Consider the following 25,164-nt stretch of genomic DNA (forward strand, 5'->3'; position numbering starts at 1 on the left):
AAGATTTGAAACTGACTTACTTTACTTCTGTAATATTGGACAAGTAAATACATATCTGACCTTTTTGTGATATAATTTTTCCATCTATTGAACTGGGATAATAACTTTCCAACTAACTTGTTGAAATGATTCATGAGCTACTATTTGAAAACCACTCTGAACTCCTTCTTAAAAAGCTTCAATGTAAATATAAATATTAGCCATAAGCCCTACTGTCTACTGAAAATGCAAAATACAATGTGGCTGTATTATTTTCATTGTTATTATTATTATAATAATGGTTCTAATACTCCCTGATGTAGAAACAAGTGTTGTGATTACATTTTTACTAAAGTGAATAATAAATCTGACCTTTCAGTCCCTTGTCTGAGCTATAATTTAGTTCGGGTACCAGACACAATAATATTTCAATAATACCCCAGGATTTGTAAAATACTCCCTTGACTGAACATTTTATTCACATTTCAAAGAAAGCAGAATTCACAATTCTTTTTTTGGTATTAATTCTAAAGAAGAAATGGGTTATAGAAAAATCTTACAAATTTTCAATTTGATCAAGTTTACAGCCCTCAGTTCATTTTCTTAACAAGTGGAGGCAATTTAAATTTCTCAAAGTGTCTATTCATGATAAGTGGGAATTTTTTTAAATATAGGGTATTCTTTATGAATAAGAAGTTAATATGTGATTTAAGGATAGGTTATAATTTTTAGAATGCCTATTTGCTTATATATAATGAGATCTTATTTTTGCCTAAGTATATTATAAATTAATTTCTTTAATTCTATTTTTGTCCCATTACCTATATTTTAAAGTGAAATACATTTCTTTTTAAGTATCACCACACAATACCCCTTGTTACTGTTGTGTACTGTGTAAATGATGGTACCACTGGGTACATTTCCTTTCAAAAATAAACATCCTACGGACAAAAGGGAAATGGCATCTTTGCTATAGAAGACTACACGTTGTTTTTCTTTTAACTAGAAATACAAAATTACTCTCAGTTTTGGATTCTGCCATTTGTTGAATATGTCTCTTCTCAGTATGCATTTTGGAACTAAGGAAATAACCATAGGAGGGGTTTACAGACCCACTGGACCCCTGTGAAATGAACCTGAAAAGTCCATTAATCTTCAGGAGCCCTGAGAACCTGACTAGTAGACCACAATGATATTTTGGATTTCCAGAAATTAGTATCACTTGGAGGAGAGGTCCAGAAATCCACCGCAGATCACTTTACTTTCCCCAAAGCACAGCCTCCTTGGTAAATAGCTGTTAGTCCCTTTGGGGAAGGCCAGGAAAAAGTAGAGGGTGTATGTTTGATAGCTTAGCAGGGTCATTCCTGAAAGGGATCTGACCTGCCATTCATTCAGAGGGTCCTGGATCTATAAACTGGCTCAAGCCTGGGAATTGCTTAAGGGGACATGACTGTTTTTTGGTGATTCAAGTCAGACTTATGTTCACTTGATGTAGCACTCTTCCATTTATACAGGTCAAGTAAGAATTTAGTAGACTGCTCATGTACTTTTTTTTTCCTCAGGACACTGTGATTAAATAGACAACATGGTATATGGCTTTAGAATCAAACTGTTTTTATTACGACTTTGAAACTGCTGCCCCTTTTGGTAACCATGCCTCCTTATCTTCCGGAATTAAGCGCTGGCACTGGGTCCATGCCCCCGAGGGGTTTATTTTCCCATTGCTTTTAGAGCTGCCAGTTCAGTGGTAGCTGTTCGCACTGTACGTTCTGACCTGCAGTAAAGAGTGACAACAGAGACATGAATCCTGACCTTACCTTTCTCAGTCTTTTTTCCCTCTCCAGATGCCAGGTTGTAAATCAGCTTTACATCTTGAGATATGATCTATAGTATTGTAATCAAATTTTTTAAAAATGGGAGGAAAAACTGCTTAGACTCCAATTATGAAACTTGAAAGATATGAGAATATAAAATGTAAATGTAAATTTTTTTCCTATTGCAAATCATAATTCCATTGGCTCTCTATCTACTTATGGTGTGTCTTTTCTCAAATGACTGGAAGAATAGAAATAATTTAAAATTACTATTTCAAGTTTTTGCCTCTTTGACTTTGGCATAATATTTTCTATGGCAATGTGTGTACAGTTCTCTACCCAAAACATGAAGATTGGCGAGGATCATAGTCCTAGAAAGAAGATAACATCCATTCTGTTTCATTGCATTTCTTACTGAAAATTTACTGGAACATAGTGATTAATCACAAAAGCAAATATACTGTTTTATTAATGTTATCAGACTATTCCTATTCTGTAGATGCTAAACATTTAGATAAATATTCTGAATCATGAACAAATCAATTAATTAAAGTAGATTAACTTAATTTTTGGGAATATCTAGTTAAAAATAATTTTGTAAAATAGAAATTGTGTTAACTTTCTAATTGTTAACTTTTATCTTTTATATATTTTATTGACTAAATCTTCTAGAATAATATTAAATAATTATAGTAAGTTAGAGCAACGTTTTTCTTTTTGTTCCTAATTTTAACAACAGGCTGCCTCCTGTGTTTTTGTCTATTTTATCATTCTGTTTATTCATTCACTTGTTTATCCAACAAAAATGTATTATGTACCTATATTAGTAGGTGTTAACATAGGGCTCAGTGCTGTGTTTACAATAATAAATAAAATATGTCATTTTAAGTAAAAATTGATTACCTTTATCATATCTATAGTCTCATTTATAAAATAAACATTCATCAGGATGGACAAGAAATTTCATTAAATCACTTTTTGGCATTTCGTTATTCTTTTTGTGATGTGTGCCCCCCCCCAACACTTTTTAGTTATTGATTTTATAAATTATATATTTTTATTTCCTAATATTAAATATTATTTGCATGTCTGGAATAAATTATAGCAGTTTCTTTCATAATGTTCTTTCCTAGATAAGCTCTCATTGAGTTTATTTTGTTTACAATTTTTAAGTCTCTCAGTTATAAGGGGGTCCAATCTTATACTATTTTTATCAATTGTTATATTTAATAATTTATCTTTTTCTAACTCTGAAATAGTTAAAATTATATGGGCATTATATTTTCCTTGAAATTTAAAAAATATCTGCCTAAAAGGCTTTTGTAGTATCTTTTTTGGATATAATACTAAGAAAACATAAATTGTATCCAGATTTGTTTGCTTTTTTGTGTATTTGAATCAGATTTTTAAATTATAATTTCTTAGAAGAGTACCCATTTTATTGAAAATTTAGCATATATAATGACTTATTTTATATAATAGTTACTTTTTCTTAAAAATCTTCACTAGTTATTACATTTGTTCATTTAATCACTATGGATCACTATGCTAGAAACAATAACTGAGGCAGGTGCATTCATTTGATTCCTACTTTTATAGTCAAGGAAAAATAATTAGATAATTAGGTATACATTTTCCTTAAACTTTTAAATTCCTAAAATATGTAATATTTCTCTAGTTTTACCTTTGTATTTTAGTTTTGTTAGTTTATTCTTGTTCATAATTGCCAAAGCTTTTCAGATTCATTGATTTTTTTAAAAATGGAATTCGAGGAGAATTGCCTTCTAAATATAGGGAATTACATCAAAATTCTACTCCCTGAGGTATAACACCGCCTACATCTGAAAGAATCACTGCAGCAGTACCCTCTGACATTCTAAGTAATTGTAAATATCATTCCTATCTTACATTTTGCTTTCTTACATGGCAAAATTATTTCTTTGATCTAGACCAGGAATTGGCAAAATATTTCCGTGAAGGACCAGGTAGACTTATGGTTCATGTGGTCTCTGTGATAACCTTTTAAATGTGCCATTCTAGCATGAAAGTAAGCATAGAAAATATACAAAGGAAGAGAATATCTATGTCCCAAAAAAGCCTTACTTACAAAAAGAGGCAGTAGGCTGGGTTTGCCTCGTGCCTTAGTTTGCTGATTCCTAACCTAGATATTTTTCATAGATTTTATACACACTGGAGTCTTAGCCTTCAAAAATAAACAACACAGAATTTTCTCCTAACCCGTATCTTCCTCTGCCTTATCTTATTCCTCTGCTGTAGAAAATCTTTCCAAAAACTTCTACACCTGTCTATATTTCCTCCTCAATCACAATTCTTCAAATTGTATGATCTGTCATCAGAACCTATCAAGCCATCCGAACTTTTGCTAAGTTTGCCACTAATCTTAGTATTACTAAATTTGATGATTTTTTTATTCTTTGCTTTATTTTGATATCTCAGTAACATTCAACATTTTGTCTTTTCTTTCTTCTTTAATTGTTTTCCTTACTGGAATTCTATACTCAGACTATTCCTTTATTTCTTCATGTTCCTTTTCCATATCCTTTTAAAGCTCAAATCCCTCTACCTGCTTTTCTTATACCTGCTTTTTCGTATTCTTAACGGCTCCATCCTGTGTTTCCTTTTATACTGTATATTTACATATACAGCATATATTATTGTTTATATACTAACAGTAAGTAAGTTTTTTCCCTATTGCTTGACCTCTTCTCTGATTTTCCCACTCACTTATTAATTTCCTATTTGACATCCGAATTCAGAAACTAAGAGATACTTGAAACCCATTTCCAATCCACACCACAGTTTTTCTTTTCACACTTGCTTTTCTTTATGGTTCCTGTCTTGCAAATGAAGCTATACATTTCTGCTGGTCAGAATCATAGGATTCATCCTTGACCCCATCCTCATCCTCAAAATCCATAAGCAATCTATTATGAACTTTTGTTGGTTTTACTCATGAAATATATCTCAAATCAGTCCATTTCTCTCTAACTTTACCAGTGCCACCTTTTTTGTCCTGTTTAGTCTCCCTATATCATCAGTGCTTGCACAATGGGATTACTCTCTGTACTATTTATGAGGTGCATTTTTCAAAACAAGAGTTTATCATATCATCCACCTTTATTTAAAGCACTTAAGTGGAGTTCTGTTGTTTTTACTAAAACCGTTAACATGGCTTTAAAAATCCTGAATAATCTGGTGCTGCCTTCATTGAGTCTTCTTATGTCATACTCTCCTTCCTCTCCAGCGTCTATTCAAGGAAGCCTTGACAGTGGCTTTACACTCTTTATAGTGGCTTTACACTCTTTCCTTTTCTTTTCCCTCTTATTTGTCATGTTCTCTCCTTTGACAATATCGATAGATAAGCGCAGCCCTGGAATGCTATTTACTCCACTTCCTCATCAATTCTCATTCATTACCTCCTCAGGAAGCCACTGCAGAAACCCTTGTGTTGTCAAACCATACTATTTTATTCATGCTCTCTACCACTTATTTTTTAAAATAATGATTTCACTAAAATCCTCCAATTCTATATGAATCTAATCTACCTAAGGGAAGATAATAGATTAGTATTTTTATTGGCATTACACCTTAATGCCTCACTCCATGTCTTCTAGAGAATAGGAGCTTTATAAATATTTACTGAAACAATAAATTATTACATTTCTAAACTTTACTTCCCTGTCTTTTAAAAATAATAAGACCTTTTTCTTTGAAAAATTTCTTGATGTATTTTTATCTTGAAAAATAAGTTTATTCATTATTTAACATTTAAACCTATAACTTAACTTTAGGGTATAGATTTGGGTGTAGCACATTTTTAAATATACATTTTTCTCACTGATTTTTAAAAAATAATACATAATGCTCAAGATGACAAAATACAATGGGGAAAATATAAAAGTACATTTATATAACTTTATCATTTTCCTAGCATATTTATATTTTTGTTACACAATTAAAATTAATAAATACAAATTGTTTATAACTGACATTTTAACTTAATCTATGGCGAGTATATTTATACATTAATAAGCAATCATCTATAACAACTTTAGTTAGTGTATAATACTATATATTTCTTTACTGTACATGAGTCCCAGTGTTGTTTTGGTGGTTGTTTCAACATTTTTGGAATGAACTAACTTAAGATGAGCACTCGTGCACTTATGCTTTTCTAAATATAGTTAATGATTCAAATTATATATTGATATTTCAATCTACTCTACTTCAACATTAAAAAAGATTGGTGGTGATTTGTTCCAATAAAAATCTAAAGGTATTTTCTTAAACATTCACCACTTTGTTTATTAATGATATATATTTTTCTTATATTTGTTTGACCTTCATATATTTTATTCCCTGTATTATATTACCACTTTTGTCAGTTTATTATTTTATTGACATGAAAGGTTTAAAATTAGTTAATTAATTCTTTAGCTTCCATAAATATCATTGATATTTTTCTCAGAGCTTGTCATTTCATTCATCTTTTAATTATTTTAGGTGGGATTTTCATTGTATAAATAGAAAATTAACATATTTAAATTATTCTATATTTTATTTTATTGTTTCTGCATTGATGTATGTACAAAGGTTATCTCCAAAAATATTTAATAAATATTTACTTTAATTTTTCTCTAAAAGTTTCATTGTTTTATTTTTTGCATGCAAATCATTAATTCAACTAACTTTGTTGTCAGAAAAATGTACCTATTTTCCAAACTCATTTGTCATTTACTCACAACTATGAAATGCTTTTTGTTAACTTTCAAACATTAAATACTTATATATACATATATTAAAGTTTTCTGCATAAATACGTGTTATCTGTATGGATTATGTACTCACATGTATGTTTTCATATATATAAAAATATATATGAATACACATGCTCTTCTATTAAACATTTTATTTTCTTAATGCTTGTATCATGGTGTTTAATTAATATAATAGGTTTTACATTTGATCATTCATCTTTTAAATATTTTTGGCTATCATTTTCATCCCATGTATACACTTAATTATAAAATTTATACATAAAAGTGGTTATTTCCCACTGTCCAGTTTCTGTTGTCATTTATGCTCACCTGAACAATATTTTAGAAAAAAAAATTGTTAACATTTTCTCTGTATTATTCTGGATGTTTTCTATACATATATAAATGAATGTTTTTCTTCTCATATTATAATAGCGGTATAGATCTAAATTCTGTTTGTATACTTTTGGATTCCTTTGTTTCATGTACTATATCTTGGACATTTCCCCATGAAAGCAAATAAAGTTCTACTTCTTTGTTTTTAATTTATTGAAATGGTTCTCTAGGGGTAGACAAGTGAGATATCTGAGATATAGAGATAAATGTTAGAAATATTATGTCAATGCCCTAATAAAATTTATTTGATAAATTTATCTGAATTGTGTTATTTTTAAAGAATAACCTTGAGTGATTTATCTTTTAATTGTAAAGTTTTCATCTTGGGATATAATAAAACTCTACTTATGTTCATTTCTATTTGTGAGTATGTTTACATTAAAATACTAAATATTCTGCATATGAGAGAAAATTTATGTTTACATATATTAAAATTATTCTATTTGTGTTCTTAGTAGGAACATGATGACTATTCCTTTTCAATATTTCTTCCTGTTTTTGCTATCATCCCTGTAATGCAATTCTGTGTGCATATATATTTCAGTATATTTTACTTGGTTTAATACATAGAACACATTTATCCATTATCTCTCAACCATTTCAATAATGAGAATTTACATTTTTTATTTTATTAGTCTATCTTCTGAAATGATGATGACTGATTAGGAAGCTAAACATTTCGATAGTCTTCCACTTTCACAGTTGTTCAAAGAGAGAAAAGCATTATTGTGGAGGATTTGAGCCCGAAACATGAAATGTTCAAAAATGATGGAGGAATGTTTACTGCTGATGATAAGACTCTCCTGCAGAAAGAGGATGCAGTAAGGTGGTTTGGAAACAATCCTCAAATGAGAGTGTCCCTACTCTGGGGAAGTAGACTTAGATGAGTTACTCTGAGCTGTAACACTTTCTTCTTCAGTGTATTTAAATTAGGCTTTCTCTAACTTGTATATCTTGTGTGGGGAGACCAAGAAAACTGAAATAAGCATGTGAGTTTGGGGCAAAATATTAGACAAGTGGTCTGTTTGAAAATGCCCATGGATTGCATGTAATGGAGGCTAGCAAGACTCAGATGCCTTCAAGGGCAAGAGAGGTAAGTAACATAGCTGATGTATGAAATGGCATGTAAACATAAATAAAGATAAGGAATTCGAAGACTATGGAAATCTACAGTGATTTAGGCAGACTATATAGCCTCTGTCAACCTGTTTTCTTATCTATAAGATAATGAGAAACAGTTAACATCTGGCAGGTTTAAGTAACTGCAGAGAGCTAGAGCCAGGATAAGTTCCCTCAGGGATTTATGAATGCTGAGATTGCTTTACTTTCCATGGACACATTCCATACAAAAATGAAACTTATAAAGTAGGAAATGATCTAGAACAGGGTTTCTCAACCTCAGCACTTGACATTTGGGGCCAGGTATTTGGCAATGGGGAAAATGGGAATATGACCTAAGCATTGTAGGAAACATGCCAGGCCTGTATCCATTAGAAGCCAGCAGCAATGCCCAACCTTCAGTTGTGACAACTGACAGTGTCTCTCAATATTGCCAAATGACCCCCTGGGTGAGTGGAAGCAAAATTAAGCATGGCTGAGAACCACTGATGTGGCACATAGAATCTGGTCTTCAAGAGGTAAGGGCACATTTCTGTAGCCAAGGAAGGTTTACTAGTGATCTAAAACTTCCAAGAGTTAGATGTCATATGTAGGGAGCAAGGGGTAATCTATTCAGGGTTGGTAGATATTTAAAGTAAATTCAGGCTCACTTCAAAATTGATAGAATTGATGTGTACAGGCTTTTAACAAAATAACATCAGGGTTTGTTTGTTTTTTGATGACATGAATGGTATGCTTTGTTTTTAGTGTGATTCTTAGCCAAGGTTCAGGCACTAAACCTAAAGCTAAAACAGAGATAGTCCTATTTCAGAAAAGAATGAGAAGAAGAAATGAATGGTTTGGTTGTACAGTAGTAGAACTGTAAGCCTGGAGAATTTTGCATGAGGAGAGACAATGTTAGGAGAAATAAGTAATGGTAGATAGAACATCTTTGCACAAGATTCCTGAGTAACTGGGTTTGACACATATACAGTGAAACACATATAGCGCCAATCAGGTTTAAGACTATTTAAAGCTTAAAATATTAGTTAGGAATAAATGAATTTAATACTAAACTTTCTTTACCTATTATACATATAGAAAGGGAAGAAACCCTAATATGGAGAGTTCCTAAGCTCCGTTCATTGTTGGAGGACCTGCAAAGCAAGAATCAAGGGCTAAACTAAAAAGCAAATAAAAGATTTTGAACACACCAAATGAAAATCTGCCAGAGAAAATTAGCCTCAGAAAAACTTGGGGACTGGCCAACACATTTCTGTAATTTTCTACAATCTCTAAGAAGATAGTTTTCCAGATGACTTGCTCTATTGGAGGAAACAATTTTCATGGATGGTAGAATTTCCCCCTATTATTGGGAGAGAGATAGTTAACTTTTGATGAAAGATTTCTTCCAATTGAGTTTGAAGCTCACATGTAATGAAATCTGAACAAATGCCATAGACTGGTATCATGGAGAGGCTGAAATTAAAAGGAAAATAAATATACAAATATTTATTTATTCTTTCTTTAGAAACATTTTGGGCTCAAACACTAGTCCTGCCGTGTTTAGCTCTGGAATCATGGGCAGACTATGTAGCCTATGTCAATCTGTGCTCTTATCTATAAAATAATGATACTATTTGTACCTTATAAAATGACATGAGGACATCATGTAGTAAAGAACTTAACATTGTCTCTAGTATACAGTGAGTGTTCTTAATAAGTAGAAACTATTATTGCAATACTGTTATTATGCTTTAATTTCCTGCCTCTTTCACAGATATCACTAGTTTTTGGTCACATCTATTACTGTTACTGGCAACTTAAGAATGGAACAGAATATGTGGTGTTATTTTGTAATATACCATTATATAAGATAAAAATTATAATCGTCTTATATCCATATATAAATTTCCAGATACATCCATATATCATATTTACATATATATCTATATAGAAGGAAAGAACATGTGTGTGTGTGTGTGTGTGTGTGTGTGTGTGTGCATTTGTATGAATGCAGATACAGGCCTAGACATAAAATATTGTGTTCTTCTTGAAGTTACAGAAAATTATAGTGTAAGGGAGGTGAGGAAGACCCTGACTACAGAATATGAAAATAATTTTCAAAACTGCAGTCAGTACTTATGAGAAATTTGTAACGTTATATGCCAGTTTTGGAAAAATGGAAGATCTCAAATCAATGACCTCAGCTTATACCTTAATAAACTGGGAAAAGGAAGAACAAGTCAAACCCAAAGTAAGCAGAAGAACAAAAAGATAAAATTTAAAATCAAGTAAAAATTTAAAAATTATAAAGAAATTTAATGAAACTAAAAGCCAGCTCTTTGAGACAAGCAATACAATTGATCAGACTCTAATCAGACTGATCAGAAAAAAAAATAGTAAATACACAAATATCAAACAAATATCAAATCTGGAGTGAGAGAGGTGAGATTACTTGAGACTTTACAAGTATTAACAGCATATTAAAAACCACTATAAGTATATTTTTGCACATTAATTTCACATATTAGACATAATTTACATATTCCTTGAAAGACACAAGTAACCAAAGCTGACTCAAGAAGAAATAATAACCTGTATATCTCCATGTCTATTAAAGATATTAGATATAAAGATATATTTATAATACCTGTACCTAAAAACTTTCCCACAAATGAAACTCCAGGTGTAGGAGGCCCCACAGGTAAATTCTGTCATACATTGAAGGAAGAAATAATAAAAATTCTACACAAACTGAAGAGGATTGAAGAGAAAATTATAGAGGAGGAAACTCTTTCCAAGTCATTTAAATAGGTCATCACTGTACTGACACCAGGAACAAAGAAACAAATTACAGGAAAAGAAAACTACTGGGAAATACACCTAATAAACGTGCAAAAGTTCTATGCACATTTTAGCAAATCATACATAAAAATACACAATCATCGCCAAGTGGGGTGTATCCCAGGAATACATCGTATAGTATCTGAATATCAATCAGTGGAACTTATGTGATATAATTAATATATAATTGTTTTAGTATATGCAGATAAAGCATCTGACAAAAATCAAACATACATTTTTAGTGAAAACTCAGTAAAGTGAGAATAGAAGGGAACGTCCTCAACCTGATAAAGGATATCCATAAAAAATTGATTGCTAACATCACACATAATAGATGAATACTTTCCCTCTAAGATCAGGGGCAAGACAAAGCTGTCCTCACCTTCTATTTAACATAATGTAAAAGTTCTAGCCAGTGCATACAGCAAGAATAAGAAATTAAAGGCATCCAAATTGAAAGAGGACTATAAAACCATTTTTATTTGCAGATGCCATCACCATCTATGTAGAAAATCTAATGACATCTACAAAACAAAAACAACACAACTCACAGAATAAGTGAATGTAGCATTATTACAGGTTACATTAGTATACAAGAACTCAATTGTATTTCTATATTAACAGTAAACAAAAAATTAAGTAAAAAGCAATGCTATTTATGATAACATCAAAAATATAAATTAAGTAGGTATAAAGCTGATTAAAATGTCTAAGACCTGATCTGTACTCTGAAAACTACAGAATGTTGTTGAAATTAAAGAATACATAAAGAATAGGCGAGGCACACCATGTCCATGGATCAGAAGACTCAATATTATTATGATGTTATTTTCCCCCAAGTTGATCTACAGGGTGGGACAGAAATAAGTTTACAGTTATTTGTGTGGAAAATAATACAATAACTAATAAATTATAATACAAGAGTAAACCCTGCATGATGTACTCACAACTGTAAACCTACTTTTGCCGCACTATGCATATAGTCAACTTGATCCCAAATGAAATCCCAGCAGGCTCTGTGTGTGTGTGTGTGTGTGTGTGTGTGTGTGTGTGTGTGTAGAATGAGACATTGATGTAGAAATACTAAAATTCTGAAATTCAAAATACCTAAAATACCAAAAAAAATGTAGAGTTGGAGGGCAAATTACCTTATTTCAAGACTTATACAGCATTAGTGTTCAATACGGTGTAGAATTGACATGAAGAAAGAAAAATAATTAATGAAACAATAATAGAATCCAGGAGTAAACCAACACATATATAGATAACTGATCATTGATTTTAAAAAAATGCAAAGGCAATTCAATAAATGATGTTTGATACCCATATGCAAAAATATAAGACATTTCATACCTATGGATCATAGACATATGTGAAACCTACCTAAAAGAATAGAGCTTCTAGAATAAAATATAGGAGAAAAATCTTTGTGGTTTCTTAGATGTTATAACAAAAGCATGGTCCATAAAACAATGAAGAAATAAGTTAGACTTAATCAAAGTTAAGACTACTCTTGGAAAGGCACTGTTTAGGGAATGAAAATATAAGCCACAAACTGAGAGAAATAGCTAAAATATATGACTGATCACCGAAGGGTTGACAAAGATGTGGAAAAATTAAAACTCTCATATAATACTGGTGGGAATGGAAAATGGTAAAATGATTTGGAAAACCATTTGATAGTTTCTTAAAAAGTTATCCATGAACTTGGCCATGTGACCCAGCCATTCTACTGTCAGGTATCTAACCAGAGGATTTAAAAACATATGTACATACAGAGACCTGTGCATGAATGAACAAAACAGCTTTATTTATAACTTCCAGCAACTGGAGACAACCCAGATGTCCATCATCAGATCAAAAGATAAACAAGTTGTGGTTTATCCATAGAATGGGACACTACTCCAAAATAAAAAGGAATACGCTAATAATGCTACAACATAGATCAATCTCATAGTGTTTTTGCTGCATTGAATAAGCCAAATAAAAAGCACATTCTATATGATTCCATTTGTATCAAGTAATAGAAAATACAAACTAATCTGTAGCAATAGAGAAAGGATCCGTGCTTTCTTGCAGATGCAGGGGGTTGTTAGTTGGGAGACTGAAAAGGGATATAAGGAAGCTTCTGGGAGTGGTGAATGTGTTCATGGTCTTGATTTCGTTGATGGTTTCATTGTGAATAAACATGCCAAAACTTATCATATCAAGTATTTTAAATATGTGCAGTAAATTGTATGTCAATTATACCTGCATAAAGCTCTTAAGAAATGCAACCTCTCTTCCCTGGAACTTGCAAAAAAAAAACAAAAACAAAAAAAAGGAGACGGGAACAGGTTTGAGTGCCGGTGTTTTTATGCAACAAGTTCCTAGCTAGTAGAAGCAGTAATAAAAAGGGCAGGCTCACTTTTAATTATTTGCTGAAGTCTTTCCTGAGGGCAGTCCTCAAGTGTCAGACTATAGAAGCACTTAGAAATATTTAAATATTAGATAACTTCAAATCTGGTGAACCACTAGCACATGTCATTACCATCATCCACCACTGTGAAAAAGAACCAGTGACAGCCATTGGCAAGATTAAGGATGATTTGTTAACAGAGATCTAGGGAGTAACAAAACAAAAACAAAACAAAACAAATGAAGTTGTTAAAGATACCTGTGTCTCTAAATTTTTTAAACTTAATTTATGTTTCCACTTTTATATTCTCTACACTCATGGGAAGAATCTTAGAAGGTCTTTTGTAGTCCATCATTATTGACAAGGACAGCAGTTACTTTTAGTTGTAAATTCTTTAACATGCTAAGGAAATAGTCTATTTTCCCAGTTTATGATGGCTTATAAGAAAGCATATTGAAGTTTACCACATAGCTTTATAATACTTGTGGAGATAATTTCTATATTAACTCATTAATAAAGTGGGCATGCTTTATGAGGTTTCCTAGTTTTTTATTTTTTTAAAGATTTTATTTATTTATTTTCAGAGAGAGGGGAAAGGAGGGAGAGAGGGAAAGAAAATCAATGTGTGGTTGCCTCTTGTGCGCCCCCTCCTGGGGACCTGGCCCACGACCCAGGCACGTGCCCTGACTGAGAATCAAACGGGCTACCCTTTGGTTTGCAGGCCAGTGCTCATTCCACTGAGCCACACCAGCCAGGGCTGAGGTTTTCTAGTTTGTAAGGATCAACTCTTTACTACTACAAACTCTGTTTTATCATCGAGTATTGTAATAATATATGGCTGAAGTAAACTGGCTATAAAATATTAAGTATTTTGTATATATGTAAATAAAATAAATTATTATCTTTTTCCTTCGATATTTTTATTACTAGAATCAAACTAGTTTTGTTAAATGAGTTGTGAAGTTTTTTTAAAATAATTTCTGCATTCTGCAGTAGTTCAAAAAAGCATAAAAATGGTTATATCATCTCTAAAGTTCTTGGTGTCTTGTCTTGTAGAGAAGATATTTTTCTTAACTAATTTTCATATAAATTATATGGTCAAGGATTTATTGAGCTGGCCAAAAATTTTGTTTGCTTTTTTTTTTTTTCTGTAAGAAGGCTCTATTCACACTTATTTGTCTTTAACTTCATTTAAAACAATTTTGTTAGATTATCATATCAGCATGTCATATCAGCAGAAATTTTTAAAAATACTTATCAAAATGGGTGAATTTTTGTGTAGACATTTTAATACTGAAGATGGAAGAAAATAAGCAATATTTTTGGCATATTATGCTCTATTATTTCAAGAAAGGTAAAAATACAACTGAAACATAAAAAAGAAGATTTTTGCAGAGTATGGAGAAGGTGCTTTGACTGTTTGAACACATCAGTAGTGGTTTGCAAAATTTTGGGCTGGGGATTTCTCACTGAATGATGCTCCACAGTAAGACTAGTTCAAGCTGATAGAGATCAAATTGAAACATTAATTGAGAACAATCAGCATTATATCACATGGGAGATTGCCAACATACACAAAATATCCAAATCAATAAATTATTGGGGAAAATGAGAAATATGTCTTTTATTTTACTGAAAAACAATGAACTTTTTGGCCAACCTGGTATTTATACATTCTTCCTCATGAAACAGTTTTGAAAATTTCTATTTTTTAGAACTTAATTTTTAGGAGATTCTTGACTATGTGCAGAGTGACATAAATAGAGATTTTAGATCTTAAGTAAAATTGCAGTCTTTCTATTTACAGTTTTATAAATACTTTTCTGCGATTTTAACCATTTTCTTAAATCCTGATATCTAGTATAACTGTCTCTTTATTTTGTTTTCACAATGTTTTCATATATTATATATCTTTTTAAAAATGACTTTGAGAAGTATTTATTGAATATACCACTTTGTCTCCACTTTCTGATTTCTTATTACAGCTTAATTTAATTTTTCTGTTTAATCTTTATTAATTTATATCTTCTTTTAAATATATATTCTTAAAGGATTTATGTGACTAAGTATGAAGTTCAATTTTTTAAAATTGTCTTTCTTGTTTCATAATGGGGGAAGTGAAGTCCATGGCATTTCTCATGGTACAGTTTTCACTACATTTTGTAAGTTCAGATGCGTACAGAACTGGTTATTGAGAATTTTCAAATAGATTTTATTTACTATTTTGTTTTCTATTTTAGCTTTAGATTTATTAGGCAAAAAAACTATACTCATTTTTTTGTTATATTGTTGATTTTTAAAGACTTTTAAAGACAATTGTAATTAATTTTCAATTTCAATACATTAATTCAGTTTTACTTTTCAAGACAAATTGTTAATTCTCTGTGCTGATCAATGCACAAAAAATATTTAAGTATTATGGGCCTTGTTTATGGAAATGTATTTTCTTTCTAGGTACAACTTTTAATATGTTACCCTATTAATAATATTATTTAAGTTGTGTAACTTCTTGCTTGCCTTTTGGTTTTTGATCTCTCAAAACTGAGAGATGTATAATAATTTGTAGTTTTCTACACCTCCATTCTTAATTTCATAATGGATCCTTACATCTTGATCCTTTCTGTTTTTCTGTGTATATGTTTGTGTACGTATATTGTCGCTCTATATCATGAAACCAGAAAGTTTTAGGAATTTTTATGTACTTTGGGATTAGTACAAACTAATACTTTATATTGGTATGCTTTGTCCAGAAAAACGCTTTTCACATAAGTGCTATAAAATTTTATATTAATTTTGTGATCTCGAATACATGTTTGAGACCCATGAGTGAATGGTAGCTGGTCAATTTTCTTTGTGGTGCAGTGTGTGGGCCTTTCTATCAATAGTGGATAGTAAGGAGGAATTAAAATTTGACTGAGACTATTTCTATGTAGAACTTTCTTAAGCTCTATTTGTCTGATGGTTTGGAGGATCATCCAATATCTGTAAAAAGATTCTTTGTCTTAGTTTTTAATCTTTTTAAAAATTTTTCATCATTTTTATTCACATATAATTTAGTGAGAGGATAGGTGAGTATGTATCAGAGTCTGTGAGGAATAAGCCATTTGGTATTTACAGAAAAAACCATGCATATGATTTTTTATATCTACGAATATCAGAGTCAACTGCTATTAATTCTCTTAAATTGAGTAGGGCCTGACATACACAATTTTGAGATAAATTGATTGAACTGATCCACTGTAACAGATATAAAATCTTTTTATGTGATATTAGCATCTATTAAATTAATTTTAAATTTTCAAATTGTTTCTCCCTCACAGAATCAGTAATTCTCTACATTATGTGCAGTCTTGTCCCTTCACTTGATTTCTATCCTCTTTTTCCTTTGTGCTTGGCAAAAAGAAAAGAGGCATCCTTTGGTGTCTCATTTCTCCTTATGACCTCACTTCCTCTTTTGTGATATAATGTCTTTAGCTGTAGATAGCTGCTGAATAATTTCAATCATATTTTGAAAAATATGAACACATCTAAAACTCAGGATAGACATCATGTTCTCTATCAAGAGGCTGGTTACTGCCATTGTATGTACTTACATCTCCTATCACATTTAAATCTTTAAATATCACACAGAGAATACTAAGGGAAAGGGAGAATGAGAAGAGTACACAAAAATTGCTAGAGATCCGGGAGTATAGGTTTTGTCATCTTAGTCAATACAGTTATAATTCTTGCATGTTTTAAGAGGTCATTATGGGTTTTTTGAAATACTAAATTATTTGTATGCTGCGAGGCTAACTCTGATAATTATTCCTTTGGCACTGCAGTCCATATTTTTGAAATAATGAAAACTCTTAGAGATGCATGTTTTTTTCCAAATATTTAATAGGTTTCTTGTAGCAGGATTATTTAAAATAAAGTAGTTTATTTTCCTGAACAAGCAATTCTTGGTTATTTGCCTTGTTGATTTGTGAAACCATATTTCAGAGCTCATGTTAGATATGGTTGTTCAAATATGTTGAATAACAGTCCCCACTTCTCTAAATTATAGTGAAAGCAGAACTCTAAGAAAGACCCTTAAATAGTAGGTCAATTGCAGTTCTGTGTAAATGAAAACCCGAAGGACCACCTGTGGATATAACTCATGTGCTATCTACTGCCAAAAGGTAGTATTTGCACAGGTTCAGAAAGATTATAGTTTTCTGGACAAGAGGCAATTTGAATGGATCAGAAGTAAGCAGCTTACAATAGTACTGAAAAATCAAGGTATATAGAGACTACTTCACCATCCTTGCAGGTATTACAAATACATATACCTGTTAGATAGAACAGTAGACTTTGTGTAATGGTTTGTTAACATTTTATGAAGACACAAGTAAAAGTGATTGCTTCATACTAAAGACTTCAGTGACTTGTGTAAAATTAATACAGGTACCAATTTCAAACATGGCAAAGACTATAAGTGACTGTAAGAAGAGAGGATAAAATTCAGTTTATTAAATTCTGCTATTGATTAGATCATAGTATTGGGAATTTATTCATATTTGTTTGTACTTGTTCAACAGAACACCTTGTTATTTTGCTGGATTGATCTGCAAATATGTCACTTTACAATTCCATTAAAGTTTCAACATGTTGCTCTTTCCATTTTAAAAAAAATGTTTATTATTTAACTGGTTTTTAAGTGAAAGTACAATACAATGCTTTGATGTTCTGTAAAATATGTGTGCTACTACAAATATTTAGCTACTTAATTTTGCATTCTTTCTGCATGCTCTGTTGTCTCTGACAATTTTCTTCCATTCAAATGAGAGAGAACAGTCCTAATATAGATCTATCATGTTTACATGTTTACCAAAAGAGTTGGAAATGGACATTACCATTCTTGTGAAACACCACATAGTGTACATCTTTGTACATTAATTCAGTTTTTCATTTCAGTGCACTTATTTGAAAGTATAGACCAGGGATAAATCACATTGATGTGCAGAATTTTAAAAGTAATAGTTTTCAAGTTGCTTAATAATGTTTTTAAATAAGAAATATGGCATTATGGTGGATCCATTTTTTAACCCATAATTATGCCATGTTTTTCCTTAAGGTGATCACAAAACAAGTACATTATAGTTTCTTATGCAAAATCCTACTTGACAGGAGTCAGAAAAAGGCGTTAATTTTTCCCAAGACAGGCAAGCAACATTATCTCCTCTCTTATTTATTTATTTATTTATTTGTTTATTTTCAAGAAGACAATATACTGAATTGTTAAATTAGTTTCAGTAAAGTTAATATATTGTTAACTTCCACAAGAATAGCTTTCATCCCTGTTCATTTCTAATGAAGCTGCTCTGTTGAGCTAGAAAGAAAAAGATATTCTCAGTAGTGCAAAACAATAGCCTATTAAAACAGTTTTCATGACTTAATTGTAGAAGTATAGATATGTGTTAATCACTGAATAGTTATTGTTTCCCTATAAGGCATGATAGAGATTTTAAATTTATTTTTTTTAAATGCAGCCCAACCTTTCTGGAGATATATGGGCTAAGGTGACAATCTTCATTTTTGTTGAGTGAGTACAGGGCTGCCTTCTGAAAGAACAATCTTATGTCATACTTCTGATTTGAAAACTGTCTTGGCTTCCTTTCTCTTCTTGATAATATCCAAATTCTTAACCTCTTTATAATCTTTAGAATGTGATTTCAAACCATCTCTCTGGATAAAATCTTAAAAACTCTTGTTAATGTTCATTACACATTTTTTTCCCCTCACCTGAGGACATTTATTAATTTCTTTTAGAGAGGGAGGGAGAGAAAGAAACATTGATTTGCGAGAGAAGCATTGATTGGTTGCCTCCCATATATGCCCAGACCAGGGATTATATGCTCCGGGGCTGGGGATTATATGCAGCCAGACCAGGGATCAAACCTGGAATGTAGGTATGTGCCCTGATCAGGAATCTAAGCCAAAACTGAAACCCTTTGATTACCGGATGATGCCACCAACTGAACCACACTTGCCAGGACCACCTTTTTTTTTTTGCAATAAGAGCCCATTTTTCCATAAATATGTAAGTACAACACAGTTTTCTTACTTTTTGTTTTGTTCTGTTTTGTTTTTCACTTACATGGTCTTTGTTCATAGTTTCCTGTATATGTAGACTATACTTTGCCTTATTTTGTGTACTTGGAAAATCACCCTCAGTTAAGATCCAGTTCAAATTTCATCTTTAATTCTCCAAGTGACTTTACTGGTGCCCTCTTCTGTATTCCCAACATTTATATGCTCTCACTGTCTCTCTCCTCATTTCTACTACATGACCCACTTTAAAAAAAAATTCTTCGTTTACTTATTATTCTCTATATTTGAATATGAACTCCCTGGAGTAAAAACTTATATTATATTTCCTTTTTATATCTAAGAATCTAGTAAAGTATCTGACACATAGCAGTTTCTCACAATAAAACTTAAAAATAACCATGGTTTAAAGAACATATTAAATATTGTGAATATCCCATTGAACAGAAACAAATTCTTGAACTCATTATAATTTTACCTGACATCTTAATTCTTTGAGCAATTTTGTTTTTAATCTGTGTTTTCCTAGTCTGTCTGCAAAGATTCTACACCTAGATATTCCTTGGTGTTCTGTTACTACACATGCCATTAATTCTATTTGTGCTTGAGTAACTTGAGTTACAGTAATTAAAACCAGTGATTGAAAGATTGTTCCTTACTAACTGTTGAAAACAATAAAAGGAAAGTGAGTTTATCAATATTAAGGAAAAAAACACTGAACATTTGTTTTTATAACTTTCAAGCATTTCTATTTAATCAAATAAAAATGATTAGAGTTATGCTTACTAATGTCTAAGTCATGTTGTAGATATCTAAAACAGATGTTCCTATTTAACATGATAATAATTAATTATAAATTTAGGCAAATTTTATATTTACTAATACCCTGGTTTTGGGCCATGTCCTTGACCTTGATAATGAGATTCTCTCCTCTCTCTCTTGCAAATATTTTTTTAAAATTTTTTAATTATATTTTTAAATTACTATTTATCCCCCTTAAACCCACTTCCACCACCACCTATCCCCTTCCCACCTGCAACCACCACACTGCTGTCCTTGTCCCTGAGTCCTATTTCTTTTTTAAAAATTTTTATTTATTTATTTTTAGAGAGAGGGGATCAGAAGGAGAAAAAGAGGGAGAGAAACATCAAAGTGTGGTTGCCTCTGGTGTACCCCCAACTGGGGACCTGGCCTGCAAACAAGGCATGTGCCCTCACTGAGAATTGAACCGGCCACCCTTTCTTTCACTGTCTGGCACTCAGTCCACTGAGTCACACCAGCCAGGGATGAGTCCTACTTATTTTTTACTGGATTCCATCACCTCCCAATACACCCCCATAGCTGCCAGCACTGCTCTCTATCTATGAGTCTGTCTCTATTTTGCTTGTTAGTTCAGTTTGTCATTATTTGAAGATGACATGATACAGTACTTAGAGAATCCCAAAGATTCCACCAAGAAACTACTAGAACTAATAAATGAATTTAGTGAAGTAACAAGATACAAAATTAATATCCAGAAATTAGTTGTATTTTTATATGTCAATAATGAACTATCAGGAAGGAAAATTAAGAGAACAATTTAATTCACAATTTCTTCAAAAATAATAAAATACATAGGAATAAACTTAATTAAGGATGTAAAAAACTTGTACTCAGGAAATTATAAGACACTAAAGGGAGAAATTGAAGAAGATACAAATAAGTGGAAACACATACCATGTTCATATAGGAAGAATTACATCATTAAAATGTCTCTACTTCCCAAAGCATACAGATTCAATGCAATTCTTATTAAGATTCCAATGATGTATTTCACAGAACTAGAGCAAATATTTCAAAAAGTTATATGGAACCACAAAGAGCCCTAAAGACAGAGATCCTGAGAAAGAAGAACAAAGTTGGAGGAATCATGTTACTTAATATCAAACTATATGTAAGGCCATAGTAATCAAAATAACATGGTACTGACCAAAAAAAGATGTATATATAAATGGAACAGAAAGAGAACCCAGAAATAAACCCATGCCTTTATAGTCAATTAATATTAGATGAAGCAAACACATACATTGGTCTAAAGATAGTTTATTCAATAAATGGTGTTGGAATAATTGGACAGATATGTGCAGAAAAAAATGAAACTAGACCACCTTCTTACACCACACACAAGAATAAATTCAAAATGGCTCAAATACCTAACTATAAGATGAGAAACCATAAAAATCCTAGAAGAAAATATAGGGAGTAAAATGTTGGGCATTGCTTGTAGCGATGTTTTTTTCTGATATGTTTCCTCAGGAAAGGGAAACAAAAGCAAAAATAATACAATAAGACTACATCAAAATAAAAAGCTTTTGTGCCACAAAGTAAATCATCAAAAAAATCAAAAGACAACTCACAGAATGGGAGAACATATTTGCTGATACACCCGCCTCATAAGAGGTTAATATCCAAAATTTATAAAGAATTTATAAAACTCAACACCCCCTCAAAATCCAATTAAAAAATGGACAATGGACCTGAATAGACATTTCTCCCAAAAAGATATATATATGGCCAATAGATATATGAAAAGATGCGCAATGTCACTAATCATCAGAGAAATGCAAATTAAAATCACAATGAAATATCACCTCACACCCGTCAGAACAGCTATCATCAGTAAATCAACAAATAGCAAGTGCTGGCAAGGCCATGGAGAAAGAGGGACCCTTGTACACTGTTGAGTGGAAATGCAGATTGGTGCAGCCACTGTGGAAAGCCATATGGAGTTACCTCATAAAATTAAAAATGAAACTGCCTCATGACCCAGTGATTCCTCTTCTGGGAATTTATCTGAGGAAACCCTAAAAACTTTTTTAAAAGGATATAAGTACCCCTATGTTCACTGCCGCATTATTTATAATAACCGATATTTAGAAGCAGCCCTCGTGTCCATCAATAAGTGAGTGGATAAAATAACTATGGTACCTTTACCCAATGGAACACTACTCAGCTATAAAAAGGTAGAAAATTTTACCCTTTGCAGTAATGTGGGTGGACCTAGAGAGCATTATGATAAAGACATTTTTAAAAGATAATTTTGTTTTTTAAAAGAGAGAGTCCTCACACTCTAGATTAATCGTGATTCCATGGGTGCCTCTTTGCAGTCTCATGTCTGGCTTGAAGACAGAAATCCCTTCAGATACAGACAAGTGTCCTTGCAAAAAATATAAATGATTCCATGATCCAATATAGTACAAGTCACCACAAAGCGGCAGGCCACCTCTGATTGTTAGAGGAAAAAACATAATATATTTAAATTATCAGAAATTTTAGCATTGCACTGTAAAAACAACTCACGTAAACTGTCCAAGAAGTCACCTACTGCTAACTGAAGGGCTTAGTTTCCCCAGCGGCCAAAAACCCTGCCTTAATGTCCCAAACATTCCTCACTGCCTGCCTAGGAATGACATCTCTTGTTTCTTAGCCTATGTGTGTCTAGATGCCCTTCAGTTAGGCTCAAACTATTCAAATGAATGCAGCCATGTATTTCACTATGCTATGGCCTAACAGTAACACAATAATACATGATTTTTACTAAACAAACCTTTATGCCTGATTTAACAATTATGTAAAAACAAAACAAAATACCTACTTTGAAGTATTGAGATTAAATAGTCTATATAAAATAGATAAGATAGACAGATGGATAGGTAGAATCTCTGACATGTATTAGGCAATTAAATTCAAGCTATTATTAAAGATACTTAGCATGTGAGCTATACTTAGATGGTCAGCTTGCCACTTTTAACAATAATAATGTTAATAAAATTTATTAGATACATAAACTTGTTTTTTTCATACCAAGGGTTTTGTAGTCCGCATTCATTTAGCTTTCAGTTTATACTCAAGGTCATTTTATTTCTTTAGCTGCCTGGAGCTTCTCCTCATTTAGATAAATTCACTGAAAGTCTTCTTCCCAAGACTTTGTCATCCTCCATTCTAAAGTCATCTAATTTCCACATAAATTTTAAAATTTCATATGTAGTCATCTAGATTTTCATTGAAAATGAAGACCCACTCATCATACACAGATTGTTAGATGACATATATGCATGTTTACATAGACCCTCATGGCACTTAACCCAATAACTTGAAATTATAGATTGATAGAAAAATATTTGCAGGAGAGGACACAAATATTTTATTTGTCAGTCAATACGAAATAGTTTCATTATTAAATGAAAAACATCTTGATTAAATATTGAGACAATAAATGTTAAAGACCTGGTTTTAAAGGTTAAAAACCTGACAATAAATGCTAAAAAACCAGTTATTTGTGATAAAATTACATAAGGCTAAAATATATTCTACAATGTCATCTTATAACTAAATATATAGCAATCAATATATTATGTAATAATTACAAACTTAAATTTATCAGCACTTTTTCTCTCTGAATTGGTATCAAATTTTATGCAATAAAGCATTCAAATAGAAAGGCAAGTTAATCACGTGTTCTAATGCACCCTTTAAAAATAATTCTATAACTTCTTCTATGTTCAAAAAAGTATCAAGAAAGCATATCTATATATATTCTTTCTTTTCCTTTTTATTTACTTCCTGAAGTCTCAAAAATCTCAGGTAGGGTTTTTGATTTACAAGCCAATGCCTTGTAGGAAATCATATGAGAAATAAAGATTCCTCTTATTTTGTCAGGGTTGAAATAAAGATTGGCCAAGTCATAATGAAAGAAAGCACCAACAATTTCAAATTAGTGAGAATCATCTATGGTTTAATTCACCCATAACATGCTTCTGCCATCTATTACCTTCTTTGTATTGAACACACTAATTAAAACTTAGGAAAAGTTTAGCTCTCTATTGACCTAAAACATATAACATTTGACTTGAAATTTTAACACATTTTTTATTATTTTTATAGAGTTGGTTTAGAAGTTAGAGATGTACATTAGTTTTAAGTCATAAAAACTGCTGCAGAACTTTTAAAGCAATCAAGGACTGCTGAGAGACCTGGTGTACTGCATGCTTAGTGCCAAGTCCCAAAATAACTAGATGGAAAAACAACCTCTCCCCTCTTCTTATTGTATTCGATAGCCATGTGAAATGAGTTAACCTGGAGTAGTTAACCTCATCCTTTAGATAATCATACATTTTTTCTTGAAAAGGGGATTTCTGTTTTATATATCCATAAGAAAGAGAAGAGATCCCCAAGACAAATATTACATACTTCAAATCAAACAAAAGGCAAAAACCTCACAATTCCAAATTAAGAAGCAAGAACATAAAAGGAGACACAAAGGATGGATCCTACATGAGAAGACCTGGAATGGTAAAATCTCTGCCCTTGATTTTTTTGTAACTTCATCTAGAAGGATGAATAGGCTCCAATCGTTAGCAAACCAATATTTCTGCACTATTTTAATTTCATCAAGCCTCTATATTTGGTATCTTGGCAAAGGCAGAGTCCAGCTACTCTTTTCTGTTTAATTCTGTGATATGCAGAAAGCTGGGGGCAACTCATGGATTGCCTTGCTAAAGTCAGATATTGTTCGGTGTTAAAGAAGCAGGTTCTAGAACCAGATTGCTTCATTTAAATCTTAATTCTGTCTTATCCTAGATCTGTGATCCTAGGCAAGTTACTTTACTTCTCTGATCTTTGATGTTCCCTTCTGTAAAATAAAGATAATAGACAATGCCGCACAGAATTGGAAAGAGAATTACAGGAGCTAACACCCCTATCAGTTTAGAACAGGACTTGTCATAGGGAATGTGCTCAATAA

Source organism: Pteronotus mesoamericanus, unplaced genomic scaffold (genome assembly GCF_021234165.1).
Source record: "Pteronotus mesoamericanus isolate MK-2021 breed Mesoamerican mustached bat unplaced genomic scaffold, CSHL_Meso_final scaffold_45, whole genome shotgun sequence".
Lineage (NCBI taxonomy): Eukaryota > Metazoa > Chordata > Mammalia > Chiroptera > Mormoopidae > Pteronotus > Pteronotus mesoamericanus.